Source organism: Procambarus clarkii, chromosome 37 (genome assembly GCF_040958095.1).
Source record: "Procambarus clarkii isolate CNS0578487 chromosome 37, FALCON_Pclarkii_2.0, whole genome shotgun sequence".
Taxonomy (NCBI): Eukaryota; Metazoa; Arthropoda; class Malacostraca; order Decapoda; family Cambaridae; genus Procambarus; species Procambarus clarkii.
The window spans coordinates 11,441,151-11,449,970 of record NC_091186.1 but is presented as its reverse complement, the minus strand read 5'-3'; positions in this window follow the sequence as shown (position 1 = coordinate 11,449,970).

The window sequence follows — 8,820 nt, the reverse complement described above, 5'->3', positions numbered from 1 at the left end:
ACTGCATGATGCACTTTCCCTAAGCTCGCCTTTACTTTCTCCGTCCCTTTTTCCCACACATTGATCATAGGGGCTGCCGTTGGCTTCCAACTGTTTCCCCCATGTTCCTCTTGCACAATCTTTCCTTGCTGCGAGGATACATCTACCCTGCTTGTAGGACCCGTTCTAGTCTCTTTCAGATGAGGCTTCATGGGGCTGGTCGTTCAACCAGCATTGTGGCTGCCTCGACAGTTGCAACAAAATGGGATGATTTTTTCACTTCTTTCAATCTTGACTCTACACCAGGGGTGGGCAACCTTTTTGAGAGTGCGTGCCAAAATCAGCCAAGTCTCTGGCACAAACTTTTTCCACGTGCCAACCATTTTTTTTAGAACATATTTGGCATCTCTTAAGAACTTTTTAAACGAAAAAATAATAAATTACCTCAGTGCAGTAAAACATAGTATAAAAAAAAAACAGAAATTTTTTTTTATTTAACCTTCAGAAGTACATTTCAACAGCCTTTAAGCTTTTGTGACTTTAATAGAATACAACAGATAAAAAACTTGTTGACTCCTTTTATATACTGTCAGTGAGACTTCTGCTGCTGCATAACTGATGACAGAGATTTTACATCGGGTTTATATTTAGTAACATTGAGAGATATGCATGCAGCGCTAGTTTCATCTGTCATGCTACTCCTGTTACGAGACTTAACAAAGTTCATAATTGAGAACAAAGATTCGCAAGCATATGTAGACGAAAACATGGTTAGCAATGCTGTTGCAAGGTTTTTTAAACAGACATAATTTTCTGGAATAGTATTCCAAGTCCTTAATACTTCGTTTTCCGCATTTCTCTTTGTTACTTTCATCTCTAATCTCTCTCTTTCAATATTTTCCAAGTCAACTCTAAGGTCAACAAATTTCTGCTTCCAAATTGAGCTACTCTGAAATTCAATCAACTGCATCTCAAAATCATCCATGTCTATCCATGAAAACATTTGCAAGTTTAGTTCATCCATTTTGATGCTGTCTGGAAACTTGATGAACTTTACTGTGTCTTCTAGTTCTCTGAATTTGGCAAATCTTGTAGAGAACTGCCAAACTGTTGACTCGATAATGTTTACAAACAGCTTTTGAAGACATTTGTGGTCTGTTCTGTCATCTTTTAGATCACTGATGTACCTCTTTAGGTTTGGAAAGTATCTAAATCTCTCATTATCTACATCCCTCTTAAAAACTTTAAGCTTCATTTCAAAAGCTTTTATGTAACAAAACATAACATCAGGTGTCTTACCAGCGCCCTGTAACTTAATATTCAATTCATTTAAATGTTCACAAAAATCTGCAAAAAACATCAGTTTACAAACCCACACGATGTCAGAAAATTCATGGTATGACACTTGTTGGTCGTTCAAATAGAGCTTTATCTCATCTAATCATTCAATAAATCGTTTCAGAACCAAGCCTGTGCTAAACCAACGAACATGGTTGTACATTTTCAGTCCTTTATACACAGATTCTACCTCATCCAGTAGAGTTTGAAATTGTCTTTTATTTAAAGGCCGACCACAAATGTAATTAACAACCTTGGTAACTGTTTGCATCACTTCTTGCAGTTCCTTTAGGCCAGCTTTTGCACATAAAGCCTCCTCATGTATGATGCAATGGAAGCCAATCAGTGGATGACCAACACTTTTTGCAAACAGATTTACAAATCCTGCCTTCTCACCAGTCATGTTTGGGGCACCATCTGTTGTGACGGATACTACTTTTGAAATGTCAATTTGCCGAGTAGAGAATTCGTTCACAACTGTTTTACATATTTCAGCCCCGGTAGTACGCTCAGGTAGTGATGCAAGAGCAACCATCTCTTCACATACTTCATCACCCTTCACATATATGATTGTCAGTGTACACTATGGTTATGGGTGCAGCCTTTAGGTTAGAAAGGCTTATTACATAAAATATGAGCCAAAGTAAATAGAGGGGAATCATCATACATCGGCATGATCGATGACGTAAAAAAAGAAGGTAACTATGGCAACAAGATCAACTTCTTTTTCTTGAGACCTCTTTAGCTTCGTAGAGCTTAAACCTCTTCACCGCCAGGACGTACATATACTGTCATGGCATGTAAGCTTATACCCCAAGGAAAGTAGTTTTTTTTTGTCTGTGCTTAGGGTAACATGTGCTTGCATCTGTGCTTAGGGTAACCTATGCTCTTGCGTGCCAGAGACAAGTCATCGGCGTGCCAAGTTTAGCACGCGTGCCAGAGGTTGCCCACCCCTGCTCTACACTCTCGCGAGTCGTGTTTTTTCCCACAATACCGACACCTGGGGTCAAACTGGCATTTCCATGCCATATGTCCCCAACGTGAACACTTCATGCACAGTAAGGGCTCCTCAACGTATTTTGCAACGTTCCTATAGCCTAGTCCTTGCACAAAAATTTTCTCCGGCGCCTCACCCTTTACCAAGGCAACAACCTGGCTTTGTTTGTCACCACGAACACTGTTCCTCTTTGCCCAGACAACATTATCATTGTTAAGAAGAAGACAGTCAGGATCCAAATAAGTTGGAAACTTGAAAACTATGATCTTTGTGTGCAACATACCTTCTTCTGGAGGAACCATCACTACATTTTCAAAACCAACCGTCGTGAGGCGTTCCACGGCCTGTTCAGTCCCAACTGTTATGTAGGGCCGGTGAAGACCCTCCTTAAAAAGTGGTTCGTATTCCAAACATTGTTTAGCTAGACGTACCGTCCACTCTAGCTTTTGGTGGAAATTCAATTGGCATGTTGTAGGGAACAACAGCCTCTTCCTTCTTGTCTTGTCTTGCTTGTCTTGAGTCTTGCTGAGTAGGGTCTCATTCTTTGGTCTCTTTGTAATCTCATCGTCACTCTCACTGTCTCGCTGTCTGTTATTATTTCTCCGTTTCTTTCTGTTCACTACTACTTCAAACGGTCTGTTATCATCTTGTCTGTCCTCCTCACTACCACTTAGGCATACCGCCTCAGCCATTTCTTCGACGCTGTCAATAATCGAGAACAAATGCACAATATCCTGTATCACCACGTGCAAAAACGAAGAGTGTGGAGCAATACTCCACCTCCCACCAAGCAGCGGACGCCAAGAGCGCCAACCTAGCGACCGTACACAACCGTGGTCTGGACACAACTGGTGTACTCTTCACAAGTCATTTACTGAACTTAATTAATTGAGTGCATTAATATTTCTTCAGGTCTTATTAATTATACAGTCATAACTGAACTATTTATAGTTAATAATCATTAGCTTAAATTTGCCTATGCTTATTATTGAACTTTTTCTTTGATTTCATTTATTACCTAGGTTGCCTAGCCTCGCCATACTCCCTTACTCCATTGTACCCCTGGCTTTGCCTGTATCTCAAATTGCAAATTGTTACTTACAGTGTACCTGAGAGTACTTGTAAGCAATCTCCCTCATTTTTTCTTTTTTTGCTCAATTTGTTTTTGTATTGTATAGTCTTGTTTATATCTTTGTTTTGTATATCTATATCTTTTGTTTTGTATAGTCCATGTTTATATGTTTTTTCTTTAATTTCATTTATTACTTAGGTTGCCTAGCCACGCCATACTCCCTTACTCCATTGTACCCCTGTAATCCCCTTGTAAGCTACCTCATTTTTTTCTTTTGTTGTTCATTTTGTGTTTGTTTTGTAGTATTGTTTATAAATTTTTCCTCCTTTTATAGCTTAATTCTACTTTGTAATTTGCCTTTCTTGCCTTGTTTTCCTGCAACCAGCTTTTTTATGCAGACAAGTATAGACCCAGAACTAAACCTCTTATCCACTATCTATGACAATCATTACTTTAATGATCTAAATTGCAGATATTTTGCAGCACATGATGTAAACAATGTAATAACTCATAATCACAATATCTCTGTAATGAACTTGAACGTTAGATCCCTAGGTAAACACTTCGATGATGTTAGTGCCTTGATTGAAACTATTGACAACAAATTCTCTTTTATTATACTTACTGAAACATGGTTGAAAGAGGATACTACTCAACTCTTTAACATGCCTAACTACTCGGCAATTCACAACTGTCGTCAACTTCAGAGAGGTGGTGGCATTGCTCTTTACTATCACCAAGAACTAACATGCTTAAAAGAAATTAGAACTAGAGACTGCTGTGGGGAGTATATCTTCGCCAGCTTCAGAGTCAAGGGTGCCGAGTCTGTCCTGTCTGTGGGTGCAGTCTATAGAATTCCTAACACTGATGTGTCCGAATTCAACTCAAACCTTAGAAATCTAATACTCGATAACAGACTGAACAAAAACCATCTAATTATCGCAGGGGACTTTAATATTGACCTCTGCGAGCCTGAACACCCTACTGCTGTTAGCTTCCTCAACTGTATGAATTCCTGCTTCCTCATACCCTTAATCACTAGACCTACTAGAATCACTGATAGTACTGCCACGACTCTAGATCACATCTGGACAAACATAACCTCTCCGCTTACTTCAGGTATAATCACCGATAGCACTACAGACCATTACCCCACATTTCTCTTAACTAACATTAGCAAACCACCTCTAGAGTCAAGGGAGTTAAGTTTTAGGCTGCACAATGAAACTGCTATAGACAATTTTATAACTGCTGCTGATAATGTCAACTGGGAGTCTGAGTTAGGTAACATAGGGGACATCAACCTAGCAGTGCAATCTTTTCTTCAAAAAACTTTTAGCCTTTATAACACCCACTGTCCTATGCTTACAAAACAAGTGACAACCAAAAGGCTTAACAATCCCTGGCTTACAAAGGGAATACTTAAATCCATTAATAAAAAACATGACCTTGAGAAGAAGTATAGGTTAGGAATTGTCTCCAAAGAATTCTCAAAGAATTACTCGTTATTGCTATCTAAAATAATTAGACGAGCCAAAACTAAATACTACGAAGATATATTTACCCAAATAAAGAGCAACATTAAAAAAACTTGGAGCACAATTTCACAAATATTGGGATCAAAGAAGACTTTAAATAACAAACCAACACTCCTGTCCAATAACGATGGTCAGCTTTCAGCCTCTGATTCTGCTATTGAGTTCAATAGGTTCTTCTCTTCCATTGGGTCATCCCTTGCAAATGATATTCCATCTTCCAGTACTGACGTTAAGGACTATCTTACAGGTAACTATCCACAGTCTCTGTACCTAAAGCCTATTAATTCCACTGACGTCAATGAGATAATCCTTTCCCTTAAAACCAAGTCTAGTGCCTTTGAGGAGATACCAACTTTAATTTACAAAAAAAACTCCAGATCTTTAGCCCCTGCTATTGCATTGCTCTTCAACAAGTCACTTGAACTCCAAACCTTTCCAGATATTCTAAAAAAAGCGAGAGTAACGCCTGTCCACAAATGTGGTGATCTCACAGATGTTAACAACTACAGACCTATATCAATCCTGCCAAACTTGTCAAAATTTTTTGAAAAACTAATCTACAAGCAGCTTTACTCTTATCTAGCCAAACACAATATACTTAACCCCTGCCAATATGGCTTCAGACCCAAAAAAAGCACTAACGATGCTCTTATTAGTATGCTTAACTCGATTCATACAGCTCTTGATAAAAATGAGTTCCCTGTTGGGTTATTTGTGGACCTGCGTAAGGCTTTTGACACTGTCAACCACCAAAACCTTCTTCTTAAATTACATCATTATGGAGTCAGAGGACACTCCCTGCAATACCTCAAATCCAACCTTACTGACAGGCTCCAGTATGTTTCTGTGAATAATTCAATTTCTCCCACCCTACCCATCAACATTGGTGTTCCTCAGGGCAGCATACTTGGCCCTCTCCTCTTTCTCATCTACATTAATGACCTTCCAAATGCCTCCCAACACCTCAAACCAATTCTATTTGCTGACGACACAACCTTTATTTACTCCAGTCCTGACCCCCTTGCTCTAAATGCCACAGTAAATACTGAGCTAAATAAAGTCCATCTTTGGCTAACTTTGGCTGAAATGCGGAGGTGCAACAGGTACTCTGAGAGAGAACTCTATCATCATCAGAGGCCCGAGACTGTTCAACACGCTTCCGCTACACATAAGGGGCATAACTGGCCGACCCCTTACAGTGTTCAAGAGAGAACTGGATAAGCACCTCCAAAGGATATCTGATCAACCAGGCTGTGACTCATACGTCAGGCTGCGAGCAGCCGCGTCCAACAGCCTGGTTGATCAGTCCAGCAACCAGGAGGCCTGGTCGACGACCGGGCCGCGGGGACGCTAAGCCCCGGAAGCTCCTCAAGGTAACAGGTAAGGTAACTGCCAACAAACTCACCCTTAACATTGACAAAACTTTCTATATTCTGTTTGGCAATAAATCCTCTAATCAAATAAATCTCAAAATAAACAATACCCAAATTTGTAACAAATTAGATGGCAAATTCCTTGGCATTCTCATTGACCACAAGCTGAATTTCCAGGGACACATTCTAAATATATAAAAAAAAGTTTCAAAAACTGTTGGCATTCTTTCTAAGATCAGATATTATGTACCCCGCCCTGCCCTGGTGACTCTCTATTACTCCCTCATCTATCCATATCTCAACTATGGTATTTGTGCTTCGGGTTCTACTACCCAAAATCATTTACGTCCTCTAATTACTCAACACAAAGCTGCTATTAGGACAATATCCAACTCTGGCCCCAGACATCACTCGGTACCCATACTCAAATCTCTGAATATGTTAGAACCCATGAGCACCACACCAGAAATAAATACAGTTTTGATATTCCTAGAGTACGACTTAATCAAACTAGAAATGCTCTACAAATCAAGGGACCCAGATTGTGGAATGACCTTCCCAACCATGTTAAAGACTGTACCTCTCTCAACCAGTTTAAGATAAAAACGAAGCTATACCTAATAAATTTCCTGTAACCTACCTTACCCCTCAATTGTCAACCATTGTCTGTTTGTTTAAAGAGCGCTTTTTGTCGACAGAATTGTATTTGTGCTGCTTTTTCAGCTATGTTTTCATTCCATGTTTTCATTTTACTCTTTATGCTCAATTAGTATTAAGCTTTAGTCATTTAAGTTTTTCATGCCCGAAACGCTCTGCGTAATAGTGGCTTTAGGCATTGTATGTACTAGCCCTATCTATAAATCCATCACTCCTTGTAAAATCTCTTGTATGTATGTACCTTACCTAAATAAACATTTGATTATGATTTGATTTGAATTTCACACTTTTCTAAACAAAATTTTTGCGGTTGGAAGAAAACGCTCACTGAGTGGGGGACTTGTTTATTTTATAATAATAATAATAATTAATTATTTAAACAAATAATTAATTAATAATAGTCATAATTAATGATTTAATAATTGATAATCCTTAAATGAGGAAGCCTAGTAGCTCATTATAACGAATAAATAGATGATTAAAGTGGAATTAATTATGGTGACTAATAATGATTAGTTAATAACCATAAATTATTATACAGAAATACAATTATTGGATAGCCGTTATAATGATTAAATCAAATACAATGGAGAGAGATCTCGTATTCTTGGCTTATCACTTTGGGGGTTCAAAATATTTTTCTTTGTGAGTACTCGAAGGTGCACTTGTAATAATTATTACGAGAATATAGAGAAATGCAGTTATATTGTAGTTATATATATACATATATATATATATATATATATATATATATATATATATATATATATATATATATATATATGTATATATATATATATATATATATATATATATATATATATATATATATATATATATATATATATATATATATATATATGTGTGTGTATATCACGAAAATAAACACGTGATTAAGAATGTGACAATGTCAGACCACGGAGGAAAAATGAAACAGGAAATTTCCTTAAGTACTTTCGTATATTAAATACATCTTCTGAAGATGTATTTAATATACGAAAGTACTTAAGGAAATTTCCTGTTTCATTTTTCCTCCGTGGTCTGACATTGTCATATATATATATATATATATATATATATATATATATATATATATATATATATATATATATGACAATGTCAGACCACGGAGGAAAAATGAAACAGGAAATTTCCTTAAGTACTTTCGTATATTAAATACATCTTCAGAAGATGTATTTAATATACGAAAGTACTTAAGGAAATTTCCTGTTTCATTTTTCCTCCGTGGTCTGACATTGTCACATTCTTAATCACGTGTTTATTTTCGTGATATACACACACATATATATATATATATATATATATATATATATATATATATATATGTCGTACCTAGTAGCCAGAACGCACTTCTCAGCCTACTATGCAAGGCCTGATTTGCCTAATAAGCCAAGTTTTCATGAATTAATTGTTTTTCGACTACCTAACCTACCTAACCTAACCTAACCTAACTTTTTCGGCTACATAACCTAACCTAACCTATAAAGATAGGTTAGGTTAGGTTAGGTAGGGTTGGTTAGGTTCGGTCATATATCTACGTTAATTTTAACTCCAATAAAAAAAAATTGACCTCATACATAATGAAATGGGTAGCTTTATCATTTCATAAGAAAAAAATTAGAAAAAATATATTAATTTAGGAAAACTTGGCTTATTAGGCAAATCGAGCCTTGCATAGTAGGCTGAGAAGTGCGTTCTGGCTACTAGGTACGACATATATATATATATATATATATATATATATATATATATATATATATATATATATATATATATATATATATATATATATATATATATATATATATATATATATATATGTATTGAATTTTGAATTTGAATAAA